The following is a 17,108-nucleotide window of genomic DNA, read 5'->3' as shown; positions in this document are numbered from 1 at the left end:
ACAAAATAAGCAAAGGGATTCTTGCACTCAGGAAGTTACCATAGATGGAATTTTAGAAGCCAGGAATAATTTGACTATCTTCCAGACAAGAATGCAGCATTTTGAGTGGTAAATTAATCTCCCTCTACAACAATGAAGTTGATCTTATTAGAAGTTAACAGGTGCATCATATTCAACAGAATTTAAACGTAATGCAGATAGTGGCCCAACAAATTACAGAACTACATTCATTGAGGAAGCCAAAATAATAACCAAATTAATATTCCACCAGGTACAAAGGTTGTTGCTGCACAGTAATTAGAGATTCCTGCAATGGGAGATTCAACTGGAACACAGAAATGTACTGAATATCTACTGAAAATGTGGGAAAACTTCACAAAAACAGATAAGTCCAAACTCATATTAATGAATTTCAAACCATTAAATGCTAGGAGAGACTTTAGCTAAAGTGGCTTTTTTTTAAAAAGTCAGAATACTTCACAACTTCACATGAAGTAATTAGAAATTTAAGAAAGATTTGATTTATTTAAAATAAATTCCAATTTTCTCACAGGACCTATGACACAGCATCCTCTCCCTCCTAGTTTAATCAGTGTTACTATTGGCACAAATTTCTCAACTCTCTGTAGCTGTTTTGGATGAAAAGAGCAGGATCCACACTTGGAGACCAGGCTGAGTTAGCACGTGTTTGACTGCAGGAACCCATTCTGTTGTATACCTGTTTTGATAAACCAATGTCAATGACATGTGTTGCTTTATTGCCAAACCAGAATAATCACTAATGCCCCTTTAAAGGCAACACTAATAGAAGAAATAAAACATGATCAAAACAGACAGAAAGATGCTAAGAACTACATTAGATGCTAAGTCCCACAAAAATACAAAACGTGTTAGCACTCTGCATTTCCAGGTAGCAGAATGGTTTCCTCGGCTTTGTAACTTCTTGCGTGATTCACAGGCCACAATCAGTAAAGACATCAGGAGGGATAGGAGACACTTCTTATCAACACTAGAACACCCAACAGGGAGCGAAATCAGATTGAAAAGTCTCCGCTCACATTTTATCAAAATAATGACAGATCTGATTTTCGTAACAAGGATGGAGTGAGGTTAATTATTAAAGCAAAAAGAATTGTGATCAAATTGCAGAAAATATCAAATTGAAAAGATCAAAATGGTAGCAAGGAACAACTAGGGAAGCAAATGGAATAGACTGAAGATTATTATCCTAAGTCAAGGATCATCTTTTACTGATGAACCAGCTCCACAGTGTGCTAATAGATCACTGACAGGAGCGAACCGAGTTACTGATTCATTTTTCCCAACCCGATGCCAACACATGATCATTTGCAGGCTTTTGAAAGCTTTAAGGAATATACTCGTCTTTTACTGCAGGGGAAAACGACATCCCCCATCTCGAGATTGCATCTGAAGGTGGTTTTTCACCTCCAACAATGCTACATTACCTCAGTCAAGGTCAGGCATTCATGCACAGAAATCAGTCTACAACGCAAAACACTTTATTGATCAGCATTGAGTATAGGAGTTAGGAGGTCATGCTGCAGCTATACAGGATATTCAGTAGGCCATTTTTGGAATACTGTGTGCCATTCTGGTCTCCCTGCTATAGGAAGGATGTTCTGAAACTTAAAAGGGTTCAGAAAAGACTTACAAGGGTGTTGCCAGGGTTGGAGTTATATGGGGAGGCTGAATAGACTTGGGCTATTTTCACTGGAGCATTGAAGGCTGGTACATTTTATACTTACAGAAGTTTATAAAATCACGAGCAGCATGGATAGGGTGAATAACTAAAGGGTTTTTCCTGGGGTAGTGGAGTCCAAAACAAGTGAGCAGATGGTTTAAGCCAAGAGGGGACAGATTTAAAAGGGACCTAAAGGGCAACTTTTCCATACCGAGGGTGATCTGTGTATGGAACGAGTGCGAGAGGACGTGGTGGAGGCTAATACAATTGCAACATTTAAAAAGGCATCTGGATAGGTATAGGACCAGAAAGGGTTTAAGAGGGATATGGGCTAAATACTGACAAATGGGACTAGATTAATTCAGGATATCTGGTCAGCATGGACGAGTTAGATCAAAGGGTCTGTTTCCATGTCGTACAACTCAAGAAGGGCTCTTGTGACATTGTGGTATTGTCCCTACCTCTGGCTCAGAAGGTCTGGGTTCCAGTTGCCCATGCCCCAGACATGTGTCATAACATTTCTGAACAAGTTGAATAAAAAGATGTACAATGCACAATTTTCTCACTTAAATCAAGTGTATACCTAATTATTTTGGGCAAAAGATGTTGTTAAACTTGAGGGCTCAGTAAACGTTTACCAGGATGTTGACAGGATTGAAGGGTTTGAGCAGTAGGGAGAGGTCGAATAGGCTGGGGTTATTTACTCTGGAGCATCAGAGGCATGGAGATGGTAAATAGCCATGGTCTTTCTGCTGGGTAGGGGAGTCCAAAATTAGACGGCATATGCTTAAGATGAGAGGGGAAGGATTTAAAAGGGACCAAAGGGGCAACATTTTTCACGCAGAGGCTGCTGACTGTGTAGAATGAGCTGTCAGAGGAAGTGGTGGAGGCTGGTACAATTACAACATTTAAAAGGCAACTGGATGGGTACATGAATAGGAAGGGTTTAGAGGGATATGGGCTAAATGCCAGTAAATGGGACTAGATGAATTTAGGATATTTGATTGACATGGAGTTGGACTGAAGTGTCTGTTTCTTTGCTGTTCATCTTGTTGACTTTATGTCAGTTGAGGAGGAACCGTACCATGAAGTTTGCAAACCACCATCCTCCTTCCATTATACATTTATAGAGTACCTTTGATGCAGGACAACATTCCTACTAAGAAAAGCAAAAGCAAAAGTTTAACATTTACCCATATGGAAATCTTTGGAGAGCTGATCAATAATTTGGTCAGAGAGGCAGATTTTCATAAGCATGATAAAATGAGGAGAGAAAATTGGAAACATTAAGGAAAGGAATTTCACAGCTACACATCTGAAAGCACTTATTAATCCAAACAGGAATCTAAGATAATTTGGGAACATTTGGACAAATTACCTTCTCCTGTCTCTTTCAGCAGGGCAAATTACTTCAGCTAAATGACTTTTCTTGCTTACTTATTTTTGCAAATTTCATATTGACTCATTAGACAGCAAGGGATCTAACTCAGAACTTTACTCAAACAAATAATCGCAAAAAGTGATACTTGGATTTAATTAGATTAGATTAGATTAGATTAGATTACTTACAGTGTGGAAACAGGCCCTTCGGCCCAACAAGTCCACACCGCCCCGCCGAAGCGCAACCCACCCATACCCCTACATCCACCCCTTACCTAACACTATGGGCAATTTAGCATGGCCAATTCACCTGACCTGCACATCTTTGGACTGTGGGAGGAAACCGGAGCACCCGGAGGAAACCCACGCAGACACGGGGAGAATGTGCAAACTCCACATAGTCAGTCGCCTGAGGTGGGAATTGAACCCAGGTCTCTGGCGCTGTGAGGCAGCAGTGCTAACCACTGTGCCACCGTGCCGCCCAAATTACTAGCCATTAAGGTAAAATTGCCCCAATGATTATGAAAAAAAACAAAGATTTATTTTTTGGGAGGCTCAATGCAATGAAGTAGGTGTCTCAGTGAAACTTATCAATGTTAAAATGGGGATCAGTTGCCCAAATGCACATGTTTGTAATCACAAAACATTTAAAAAGGAAATTATCACATTGAAACGTCTCAAAGCATTTCACACAAAGAATCTGATTTGTAGCAATAGGCAGTCGGGATAGTGGTCAAACATCACACATGAAAGAATAATTTCTCAAACTGCATCGAATGAGAAAACCCTTTACTTCAACAGTACACCACTCCTGCAATACTCTCTTGGAACATCAACCTGGATCAGTGCTTCCCAATCTTTGTTCAAAACATGATGCCATTTTCAGGCTGGAAAATTGCTCCAACCCCTCAATGAGAACGGAGGGAGCAGGGTTGGGTAGAATTTGAGAGGCAAGGGGTCTGTTCCAAGTGAAGGACAGCTAATTATAACTCAGTCAGAACTCCCAAGACAACCATCGCTGCCTCAGAATTCAAAACTCTGTTAAGGATCCAGCCCTGACTTAGATTACGTGTTCAAGATCTCAAGTGCTCTTACTTCTCACAGTACCAAGAGGTCACATCATCATCAGCTTATGGACAAAATTGGCCCACCTGAAACTTCAGCAGTTCCTTTGCCCTCAAGCAAACTAATTTCTTGCAAGGAATATAGGTACAAGAGGAAAATGGAACTGTCCAAGCAACATATTAAACAGGTTGCATTTCTGACTGATGTTCCAGACAGGGTGTGCACCTTCCTGTTGGGGGATGGCGTAAAGAAAACAAATTAGATGCTGTCACATATTGTAAACTTTTAACATACATCAAAATAGTAATATTAAACATCTCAATCAGCAACCAGAACCAAAAAAGATAGTCAATTCCCTCTATAACCCTGAATCATCATCTGGTTCATAAGCTCAGTACTCCTTTGTAGACAAAGCATCAGTTGCCCAAGGGATCAAGATCAACAACTTGTTTATGAAGCACCTTTATCATAGTAAAACATCCCAAACACTCGAGTGTCAACTAGCAAGTCGTGGTTCACATAAGGAGACATTAAGGTAGGAAAACAAAAAGGTTGGCCAAAACAGCATGTCATGCACGCATTAAAAGGAGGAGCAGTTTACAGAGGGAATTTCAAAGCTTGGGGCCTAGGTGGTTGAAAATGCAGCTGTCAATAGTATAATCAAAATTAGGGAATGCACAAGGTGCCAGACATATATGAGAAATCTGACAGAATTGTAGTGCAGAAGGTGATTATGGAGTTAGGGAGAGGTAAGACCACAGAGGGATATGAAAACAACAGTGAAATGTATTTTGAACAGCAGCTACATTGAAACAAGAAGCTAGTGTAAGCGAGTTCGAGCAGGGGTGGTGGTGAATTAAATAGTATAGTTTAGAATACGGTTAGGACAGGAACAGACGCCAGTCAGTTGGCTCAAGCCAGTTACTCATGAGAACATGGCTAATCTGCAACCTAACTCCAAATACTCATTTTTTACCCACCCCAAATACCTTTGCTGAACAAAATTAGTCACAGATGATATGGCACTAACTGCTATAACTTCTGGTCTGTTTCAAAATGGGTGAAATAATTTAACTTCAAGTTACAAAGAAATATTATTTTTTCCCTTTTTTACTTTTCTTACCATCAAGACTGGGAACCAATGTGATTTACACATGAAAGAAGTGAAACTATCACTGTATTCTAACAGATGAAAGGCTTAACAGACAATCAATTTTTCAATGTATAATTTCAGTTTCATCACACTGTAAATCTTTGCTATAAATTCTGTGTTACGATCGAGCCCTCCACTATCACCTGATGAAGGAGCGTCGCTCGGAAAGCTAGTGTGCTTCCAATTAAACCTGTTGGACTATAACCTGGTGTTGTGTGATTTTTAACTTGGGAACAAATGCATTAACATTAATCATCATACAGACCTCAACATTTCAATGTCAATTCAACTCATATATGTATTGTAATCTAGGGTGAAATCCACACTAATAACAGAATCAGACTTTGCTGGATTACGTACTTGCAAAGAAAAAGCATTACAAAGGGAGAGTGGCTCAAGTTGGGAAAACTTCAAAAAACAAAATTCAGAAATGTAGAAAATGCAAAGAATTTCCATCTGTAATATGGGACAATTTTCTAAATTGACTCCTGAAGGTTCCGGCTCTAATTTTTAGATTATTAGAGTCTTAGGTCCCAAATCAACATAAAACTTTTAATTTATTCCATCCCATTCCCTTAAGTATTGAGTAATCTGTCAAACAAACAGAGACGTAGCAGCAATAGGCTATTCAGCCCTTCAACCCTGCTCTATCACGCAATATGATCATGGCAAACCTTCCAACACAGTACCCTGCTCCTGCTCTCTCTCCATACCCTTTCATCATTTTAGCCCTAAGGCCTATATGTAACTCATTCATAAAAACATTAAAATATTCTGGCCTCAAACGTTTTCTGTGGCAAAGAATACTACAGGCTCACCATTCTCTGGGTAAAGAAACTCCTCATCTCAGTCCTAAATGACCTACTCCACATCCTTAGACCAATCTCTGTTCTGTTTTTTTTCAATTTAACTCTTGGAATTTAGACATCACTCTGATAAATCTACACTGAACTCATTATATAAGGCCAAAACATCTTTCTTAAGGTGGTGTCAATGTATTTTTCCTGAAAATCAGATTTGAGTTTTATGGAGAAGGAAGAAGTTCACCAACACTCTCCTCCCTAGAAATCAAGTCAGAGGTAACAATGTCATAAATTTAAGTTTCACGTGACAGCAGGGTTAAGATCAGCAAAAGAGCCACAAATGTACGCAAGGATAAACACTTATATAGACAATGACCAGGAAAATTCCAAAATGCCTGTCTTGTGAGTACAGCTATCAGATTCATACTCATCCTTCAACATACAGATGTAAAAGGACATCGAGGAGAGATTCAACATAGATTTACAATTTTATGACAGGTTTAGGAAAGGCACAGGAGGAAAAGCTGACTCTGTGAGGTGATGGTGGAAGCTCTAAGGAATACAGCTTTAAGGTCGGAGGCAAAAAACACAGCGTAAATGAGAGGTAGAACCCTTTGACCTAGGAAATGGCAATGACTCTGGACTCACTGCCTTTAGAAGAGACAATTACTCCAAAGGAAATTCAATGAACATTTAAAAGAATTAAAAGTCTACTTTTGATTTGATTTACTGTTGTCAATATATCAAGGTACAGTGAAAGGTGTTGTCTTCTACAGACAGATCGTAGCATAAAAAGTATCAGGTTGCAGAACAGAGTGCAGAATACAATGTTACAGCTACAGAGAACATAGAAACATAGAGATGTACAGCATGGAAACAGACCCTTCGGAAACAGACCCCGTCCATGCCAGCCAGATATCCCAACCCAATCTAGTCCCACCTGCCAGCACCCGGCCCATATCCCTCCAAACCCTTCCTATTCATATACCCATCCAAATGCCTCTTAAATGTTGCAATTGTACCAGCCTCCACCACTTCCTCTGGCAGCTCATTCCATACACGTACCACCCTCTGCGTGAAAAAGTTGACCCTTGGGTCTCTTTTATATCTTTCCCCTCTCACCCTAAACCTATGACCTCTAGTTCTGGACTCCCCGATCACAGGGAAAAGATTTTGTCTATTTATCCTATCCATACCCCATAATTTTGTAAACCTCTATAAGGTCACCCCTCAGCCTTCGACACTCCAGGGAAAACAGCCCCAGCCTGTTCAGTCTCTCCCTGTAGCTCAGATCCTCCAATCCTGGCAACATCCTTGTAAATCATTTCTGAATCCTTTCAAGTTTCACAACATCTTTCCGAGAGGAAGGAGACCAGAATTGTACGCAATATTCCAACAGTGGCCTGACCAATGTCCTGTACAGCCACAACATGACCTCCCAACTCCTGTACTCCATACTCTGACCAATAAAGGAACGTATACCAAACGCCTTCTTCACTATCCTATCTACCTGCGACTCCACTTTCAAGGAGCTATGAACCTGTACTCCAAGGTCTCTTTGTTCAGCAAGACTCCCTAGGACCTTACCATTAAGTGTATAAGTCCTGCTAAGATTTGCTTTCCCAAAATGCAGCACCTCACATTTATCGGAATTAAACTCCATCTGCCACTTCTCAGCCCATTGGTCCATCTGGTACAGATCCTGTTGTAATCTGAGGTAACCCTCTTCACTGTTCACTACACCTCCAATTTTGGTGTCATCTGCAAACTTACTAACTGTACCTCTTATGCTCGCATCTAAATCTTTTATGTAAATGGCAAAAAGTAGAGGGCCCAGCACCGATCCTTGTAGCAGTCCACTGGTCACAGGCCTCCAGTCTGAAAAACAACCCTCCACCACCACCTTTGAGCCAGTTCTTCTACCTTTGAGCCAGTTCTATATCCAAATGACTAGTTCTCCCTGTATTCCATGAGATCTAACCTTGCTAATCAGTCTCCCATGGGGTACCTTGTTGAACGCCTTACTGAAGTCCATATAGATCACATCTACTGCTCTGACCTCATCAATCTTTGTTACTTCTTCAAAAAACTCAATCAAGTTTGTGAGACATGACTTCCCACGCACAAAGCCATGTTGACTATCCCTAATCAGTCCTTGCCTTTCCAAATACATGTACATCCTGTCCCTCAGGATTCCCTCCAACAACTTGCCCACCACCGAGGTCAGGTTCACCGGTCTATAGTTCCCTGGCTTGACTTTACCGCCCTTCTTAAACAGTCGCATCACGTTTGCCAACCTCCAGTCTTCCGGCACCTTACGTGACTATCGATGATACAAATATTTCAGTAAGAGGCCCAGCAATCACTTCTCTAGCTTCCCACAGAGTTCTTGGATACGCCTGATCAGGTCCTGGGGATTTATCCACCTTTAACTGTTTCAAGACATCCAGCACTTCCTCCTCTGTATTCTGGACATTTTGCAAGATGTCACCATCTATTTCTCTACAGTCTATATCTTCCATATCCTTTTCCACAGTAAATACTGATGCAAAATATTCATTTAGCATCTCCCCCATTTTCTGTGCCTCCACACAAAGGCCACCTTGCTGATCTCTGAGGGGTCCTATTCTCTCCCTTGTTTCCCTTTTTACATACAGAGAGAAAAGATCAATAATAACAATTCAGAGGTCTGTTCAAAACTCTGATAACAGTGGGGAAGAAGCTGTTCTTGAATCTGTTCGGACGTGTAATCAAACTTTTGTCTTCTGCCCAATGGAAGATGGTGAAAGAAAGTATAACTGGAGTGGGGGGTGGGGGGGGGGGGGGGTTTGTGATTTCGTGAGGCAGCAGGAGATATGGATGGAAGGCTGGTTTATGTGATGGACTGAGGAATGGGATTGATTAAATAACTCTCCAGAAAGCCTACATTGACTTGATGGAGCAAATGACCCCCTTCTGGGTCATAGTGATGCAATGTTTCACTGTTGCTAAATGGGTATGCAGCAGAGTGCCCAAGAATTAACCCATCTCAGCCTCTCAAACAAGAAGTGGTTTTACATACTTTTCGGAAATGTAGAAATATTTGCTTTGAGTACACGTGACAACTTATGATCATTACATACATTTTGCATTTAACTGCCACACCTATAAAATTTACATTGTTCAGTCGTTAAGTGAGATCATGCACTGATGAGCAGATAGTAATCCAGTCCATTTATCTTCAGCAGAGTGAAATAAATTATTTAAAATGTGGTGTACAATGTCATGCTGATGGTAGAGCCAGCACTCCATAACACTAAACGCTGTCAAATGCCATAATTTCTAAACTAATAAAAGATTCTCAGGAAACCAAGATAAGAATGGTTTGTCATCTTTGAATTAGCTAAGCAACAGAAAAAAAACAAAATCTGAACAAATATTCTGGTGCAATTTATAACGCTTTTGTACAAGTGTACTGACAGTGCAATAGCATATTACAATTTAATCTATGTCATGAATTTTTTTCCTACAGATCTAACTAAAAGATAAGGGCAGTAACACAAAGCTGAAAGTCTGGCCAATCCCACTTTATGCTGTGCTTGCTGACTGGAAACATAAAAGAGGTGATGCAAATGAATTTACATGCTGGGCCTGGGAATTTAACAAAAGTCAATTGGTAATTCCAGTGACTCTTGCTGGCAAATGTGTATGAATGTCAAAATGAAGGCAACATCAGATCTAGCTGTATATGTTCATGCGGTTGAAGAGTCCAATACAAAAATACTCATTCTCTCCACTCAAATTGGGAAAACTGACGATGGTAGCCCATGCCATTTGTTAAATGTGAAGTTGTTACCCCAATAAAAGCAATACTTTCTGGACAGGAAGTACAGCAGACTTGCAAATAAGACACTAAGACCATAAGACATAGGTGTCGAAGTAAAGACATGCGAGTGGAAGTTGAGCCATTCGGCCCCTCAAGTCCAGTCTGCACACTGCAGCTAAGAATGGAGTCAAACCTTTGAAAGTTGCAGAACACACAGCAAATGTGAGAGAAAATAAAGAAATAAAGATTAAAAGAAATAGTTCTAACAATTGGTCCACTGGACCAGGTGAACAATGACATTGTCTCTGTCAGTTTGTCTGTAAAGCATTCTTGCGATCTTGACTTTTGATCTTTAGACTTTTGATTTCCCAGATGATAGTCTTCTGCCCATAATTTGTGTGTTGAACAATCTTTTTTCTGTTTACATCATGAATGTGCGTGTACATATTCTGAGTTTGAAAGGGTTACAGTTTATGTTGCCCGAGGACAAATTAGTAACTTTATCAAATGATAGCAAAAAGAAAGGATTAAATATATTTACAATAAATAATTATTTTCTGTTTATAACAAACTAGTGCAAATTGTTTTTGTCCAGTCTAGTAGTCAGGCACATTGGCCATCTTGTGGTCCAATTGACAATAGACACATTGTAACAGCAGTGAAACACCAGGATACATTATCAGCATACTCTTCCCAGTTAAGGTGTCACAGAGGGAAGACCATAGATGAAGATGCTTGGGCCCAGGACACTACCCTCAGGAATTCCCATTACAATGTCTTAGAACTGAGGTCATTATCCGCAACAACCCATAACCATCTCCCTTTGTCATAAGTATGTCTCCAACCAAATCAGAGTTTCCTCAAATCTCATTCATTTTAACATTTTTTTAAAAAGAGTTCTTTGCTACCACACTGTGTTAAATGCTGCCTTGACATCAAGAGCAATGACTCTTGCCTCACCTTTTGAGCTCAACCATTTGGCCATGTTTGGATCAAGGGTGTAAACAGGTCAGGAGCTGAGTGACTCAGACATAGTCCAAACCAACTACCAAGTAGCAAGTCATATCTGAGTAAATGCTACATGATAGTATTGTCAAAAACATCGTCCATCACGTTGCTGATGATCATGAGTAGACTGATAGAGTAAAAATGTCTGGATTGGAATTATCCTGCTCATGAGCAAGACATTCTTGGATACGTTTTGCACATTGTCAGGTAAATGTCAGTATTATGTTCTTTTGGCATCAATAACCAATTAAGGTCCTCATGTGAAAGAAGCACTTTTAACGACAGTAAAAATTTAAAGATGTAATTTCCAATAGTGGTATGGCACACTAGACTTCAAACAGTTAGAACAAACAGTCTTACCACAACTTCAACCCAAACTTTGGGTCAGATACGTGGATGGCACCTTTGTAATAATTAAAAACACAGAAATAGAAAACACACACCAGATCATCAACACCACACTCACAGGAATCCAATTCACTAGAGAGGAAGAAAAGGACAACCAACTCCCATTCCTAGACGTGATGGTACAGAGAACACCGAACAGAGAATTCACCACAAAGGTTTACAGGAAAGCCACACACACAGACCAAGTCCTAAACTATGAAAGCAACCACCCCAACACACACAAACGAAGTTGCATCAGGACACTATTCAAAAAGGGCCACAACACACTGCAGTACACCAGAACTACAAAAAGAGGAAGAGGAACACCTATACAAAGTATTCACCAAAAACGGATACCCTCGCAATTTCATCAACAGATGCCTAATGGAGAGACAACAGAACGAGGACATGCCGCAACCCAAAGGACTAGCCACACTACCATACATCAGGAGCATTTCTGAACTGACAGCCAGACTACTGCGACCACTAGGACTCATAACAGCACACAAACCAACAGCCACACTCAGACAACAACTCACCAGAGCAAAGGACCCGATACCTAACATGAGCAAAACCAATGTAGTGTACAAAATCCCATGCAAGGACTGCACAAAACACTACATCGGACAAACAGGAAGACAGCTAACGATCCGTATACACGAACACCAACTAGCCACGAAACGACACGACCAGCTATCCTTAGTAGCCACACACACAGACGACAAGCAACATGAATTCAACTGGGACAACACTACCATTATAGGGCAAGCCAAACAGAGAACAGCCAGGGAATTCCTAGAGTCTGTGGATGAGTGCCATGCCTCTATCAACAAACACATCGACCTGGACCCAATATACCGGCCACTACAGCGGACAGCTCGAACTGACAACCGGAAGCGGCAGAGACAGGCCACTATAAATACCGGAGAAAACAGCACAGAAGCGCTTCACAGGAGGCTCCCAAGCACTGAGGATGTCACCTAGACAGGGGACGAAACATTTGCAAGACAAATTCCCAGCTCGGCGAACAGAACCACAACAACGAGCACCCGAGCTACAAATCTTCTACCAAACTTTGAACTAGACTTCAAAGCTTGGAAAGCCTCAAGCCAGCGAACACCATGTGCTCTCTCTCCATGGTCACTTAGACACAAACGTAACCACAGAAGAGAGACAGGCAGTCAGATTTAACTACTTTCTCAACAGTCTGCTACCTGGATCTATTGATAGCACCTTGGCCAGCACTAGGAACTATCCTAAGGAAAAGGCCTTTGATCTGCCTTCCCCAGTTAGCATTAGGTAGCCAATGATTCAGGAGAATGAGGGTAAATGCTGCTCAAAATTGAAAAGCAGCTGCTTGATTCCAGTATTGCTGTTGTTCTCAAACAGTTTGACCAGGGATGAGACTAGTCCTAGAATTCAAAACTGCAGCAGTACTGTTAGGAAGTCATCAGGGCCCATAGTCTTTGTAGAAACCAGCACCTTCAGTCCCTCGTTATCTTGTGGAGAGAGTTGAAAGAAACAGAATACTGGTATCTGAGCTGCTGGAACTGAGAAGGAAGCAGAATCACATTCAATGCTTCCAGCTGAAGATGGCAGCAATACATCAGCCTTGGCTTATGCACTGATGTATTGGGTTCTTCTATCATTGAAATAATTAACCAGTGAAGGAAGCTCCACAAATATCTCAATTTTTATTACCATTCACAACTGTATGGAGCAAGACTGACATCTTTCAGCGGAGTCATCAGGTGTAAAATCTCTTAGTTCTGTCTATCATACGGTGCTGAGAAGTAGGGATAGGCAATTTTGTAATTCAATTCTGCGATACAATCACTGTTGTTACAATTTGCATATTCTTGTCTACTCTCTGACTACCTTTGTCACCCTTGCTAGTCAAGAATATATCTACTTTTGCTATAAAAATATTCATGGACCTCACGAGAGAAGATAATTCCAAACGCTCATGACCCTCAAAGAGATGATTTCTCCTTATCTCAGCCTTAAATGGAAGACCATTTAATGTTAAAGGTCCCACATCTCCATTTAAATAATCTTACAGAGACAAGTTTGCGTGTGGAATGAACTTCCAGAGCAAGTGGTACAGTTACAACACTTCACAGACACTTAGATAAGTACATGAGTAAGAAATGTTTGGAGGGATATGGGCCAATGCAGGCAGCTGGGACTAGTTTTGCTTGGGATTATGGTCGGCATGGACTGGTGAGACCGAATGGCCTGTTTCCGTGCTGTATGACTCTCCAATATGCTGCTGTTCTCTTCTTTCTGGCATAGTGGACAAGTTCAAAGTTGCCTAAATGACACGCCATCTGTCATTTTTCCCCAACTTGTATATATCCCTTTGCAGACTCCTTACGTCCTCGTCACAGCTTGCAATCCTGCCTTTATGTCATCAGCAAATGTAGCTGTTATATATTTGGACCCTTCACTTAAGTCAGAGATAAATTGTCAATAGCTGAGGGCCCTGCACCATTCCCTATGGCACTCCACTTGTCATACCTTGCCATAATGAAAATTATCCACACATTCCTACTATTTCCTTTTACTGAACCAATCTTTCAACAATGCTAACATGTTTTCCCCTATCATATGATTTCTTATTATGCAAGTAGTCTTTGATGTGGGACCTTCTTGAATACTTTCTGGAAATCTAAGTCTTGTACATCCACAGGTTCCCCTTTATCTACACTGCTTGTTATTTTCTTAAAGAATGTTAATAAGTTAGTCAAACATGATTTCCCTTTTACAAATATCATACTGATTCTTCCAGAATGAATTGGGAGTTTAAGTTGCTTGTTATAAACTTTTTAATAACTGTTTCCAACATTTTCACAAACTGGCCTACAAACTGGCTTTCTGTCTTCATCCTTTCTTCACGTTTGCTATTTTCAAACCTGCTGAGATGTCAAGTGGGTGCTTTGGTCTCATTGTAACCAAGACTCAACCAGGTACATTGCAGAAAGGCAGACCTTAAAAGGTTATTCAAGACACAGATGAAATACCAGTCAATCCATCTATGGAACAAATACGCAGTCAGATTAAGGTTGCTAGAGCCTGCTATTTAGTACATTTCATATCCCTTAAAGCATCCACCGTTAAAGTGTATAGCTGTGTTGCTACTAATTGTCACAATCTTCCTGACAAAATAATGACAGTCAACACAAGACCTTGCCTCAAGTTACCAAGCCAACACACAACTCACAGTTATAATTGAAACAAATTCCCTGAGGAAAACAGATTTAAATTGCAAAATTGGCACAGAAGCCCATGCTACAGTTAGCAGATCTGGTCTCATGGATTTGTTTCCTCCACAGGCATTTCATGCTAACTAAAATTTGCTGCAAACAAGTTCTTAGCAACAATACAATTTAAGATTTCAATAAAACATATCAAAATAGATCCAATATAATCTCATGTTTATGACACTGAAGACATTTGAATTTCAGCCTCAACTTTTCAGATTTTTAACAATACATAGGTCTGATTAAAAAGTTATCCTCGATACAACTGGGTTATTTCTCCCTCCAGTAGCATGACCGTATCATAACGAGAGATGATTCAATTGACAAGAGTCAACTGTTCAATACACACTTTAAGTGTACATATTCACAACGTTTACTGCCTTTTTCTGGACGCTGATCAAATATGGTGTAATTCGCGCAATTTTAATTAACAAAAAACAAATTTACACTTTCTCTTCAATTTTAATTTTTCAGTTTTGCAAGCTGCGAAGTAACAGTCGTAATGTAGGGTACTATAGAAGTGGCAATGTACTGCACTCCATCGCGAATAGGAATGAAATAGGCACTGTTCGAAAAATTGTGGTACTGGAAATTGCTGATTACAAAAAAATCACAAGGCAAATCAAGACGAGGGGGAAACCGGAGCTATAAAGGTGGCCAGGCAACCATATCCCAGATTACTAATTTGACAAACAGGAAGCATCTGATCTAGCAGAACTAGACAGAGCAGGAATCTGGTCCGGAGACAGGTTGGCTGCTAAAAAAGTTTACTGTCTGTTGTGGATCCCTTCTTCCATTCAGGATTTAGTCAGCGCTGTAATGGACGTCCTGTATGTTGATTCCAAAGTCCTGTCATTTCAATATCCGAGGATCGAAAGTACATATCCAACCATATCGCTCACAATGTGCACCGCAACACGTGAGTTATTGTACTTAAACGCACTTCCGCGGTCACTTCCTCAAGACTGTTTAGGGACGTTCCAAACTCGGAGTTGACCAAACTTTGCGCTCGCACAACGTCTGACTGGCTCTGGGTAACGTTTTAACGAGCAGACATATCACCTCAAAAGGAAGAGTGGAGTCACACCAGTGGCCAACCATCTACTTTACTTAAATATCTGATTTGCATTGCAAGTCGCCGACATTGTAATAACCACCCAACACTTGATCCGCCGTTACCTTACTGCTTTACATAAAACCACAGCACAATCTCCAGACAACTGTCACACAGAGAAAACACCAAAACTGACAACCCCGCAAGTTGTGCTGAGGCCATACTTTGGCCCCAGTCCGGAGGGGAACTTAGAGTTCTTCAGAGAGGATTGAAACTGATGCCCCGAAACTATCTTGGTGCAAGCGGCCTGAATATAACTGCAGCAGGAGCGCGTGGGGTGGGGGGGGTGTGAGGGGTGGGGGGTGTGAGGGGTGGGGGGGGGTGTGAGGGGTGGGGGGGGTGGTGTGAGGGGTGGGGGGGTGGTGTGAGGGGTGGGGGGGGGTGTGAGGGGTGGGGGTGGGGGTGTGGGGGTGTGTGGGTGGGGGTGGTGTGGAGGGGTGTGGGGGGGGGGGGGGTGTGAGGGGTGGGGGGGGTGGGGGGGTGGGGGGGGTGTGGGGGGTGGGGGGGTGTGAGGGTGGGGGGGGGGGTGTGAGGGTGGGGGGGGTGTGAGGGTGGGGGGGGGGTGTGAGGGTGGGGGGGGTGTGGGGGGTGGGGGGGGTGTGAGGGGTTGGTGGGGGGGTGGGGGGGTGTGAGGGGGTGGGGGGGGGGGGGTTGTTTAAAATCGGAAATCAATGGAACAAGCCAGTCCTCGAAAGTTGCAGCAGTGACTCCCACGAGTTCTCCGGATGAGTTACAGACTCGGTCCCCCGGACACCACACCCCCCCCCCCTCTGCCCCACACCCCCCCCCCCCTCTGCCCCTCACCCCCCCACCCCCTCTGCCCCTCACCCCCCCCCCCCTCTGCCCCTCACCCCCCCGGGGCCGCGGGGAGTTCCCAGTGTCGGCGCTTACCTTCCCACAGTCTGGTTGGCGAGCTGGCCTCATCCGATTGAACTGTTTCTTCATGGTTTCTCCCGGGCCGGCCCGACTTGGAAGTTCGCCTTTGAAGAGCAGAGTTTTCACAGCGAGAGTCTCCAGGCCCCGGGGCACATCCTGGGGCTGTCCGTGTGCGGACACTCGGGGCCTCCGCCCCGGCGGCTCTACACCCTCCCCTCCCTCCCTCCCTCCTCCCGGTAAACCCCTCCCTCACACACACACGGTCCGCGCGAGGATGCTCCAAACTCCCCGCTCACACCAAGGTAGCACCGCCAACCGACTGAGGGCCAGCCGGAAGTACCTCCTACCTCCCACTTCCGTTACTAGGGGAGGGGAGGGGAGGGGGCGGGAGGCTAAACAACAACAAAAGCAGCAGCAGCAGCAGGGTGCGGGGTGAGGGTGAGGGTGCGGGTGCGGGTGAGGGTGGGGGTGAGGGTGGGGGTGAGGGTGGGGGGAGGGTGGGGGTGAGGGTGAGGGTGAGGGTGGGGGTGAGGGTGAGGGTGAGGGTGAGGG

General features: G+C 42.7%; 1 protein-coding gene across 7 annotated transcripts in view; it reads right to left on the bottom strand.

Annotated features, from left to right (window-relative positions):
- The window catches only part of arhgap17a (Rho GTPase activating protein 17a), a 131,126-nt gene extending 114,469 nt beyond the window's left edge, over positions 1–16,657 (bottom strand). For 6 of the 7 annotated variants that reach the window (XM_072559152.1, XM_072559153.1, XM_072559149.1 and 3 more), the window contains exon 1: positions 16,572–16,657. The gene's annotated coding sequence lies outside the window, so the exon portion shown is untranslated. The remainder of the gene's footprint in view (positions 1–16,571) is intronic. The other variant, XM_072559150.1, reaches the window with a different exon arrangement.
- Between the last annotated feature and the right edge of the window lie 451 nt (positions 16,658–17,108).

The sequence above is a fragment of the Chiloscyllium punctatum genome, chromosome 40, assembly GCF_047496795.1.
Source record: "Chiloscyllium punctatum isolate Juve2018m chromosome 40, sChiPun1.3, whole genome shotgun sequence".
Lineage (NCBI taxonomy): Eukaryota > Metazoa > Chordata > Chondrichthyes > Orectolobiformes > Hemiscylliidae > Chiloscyllium > Chiloscyllium punctatum.
The sequence above is the reverse complement of the archived record's forward strand: the minus strand, read 5'-3'. Positions and strand labels throughout refer to the sequence as shown.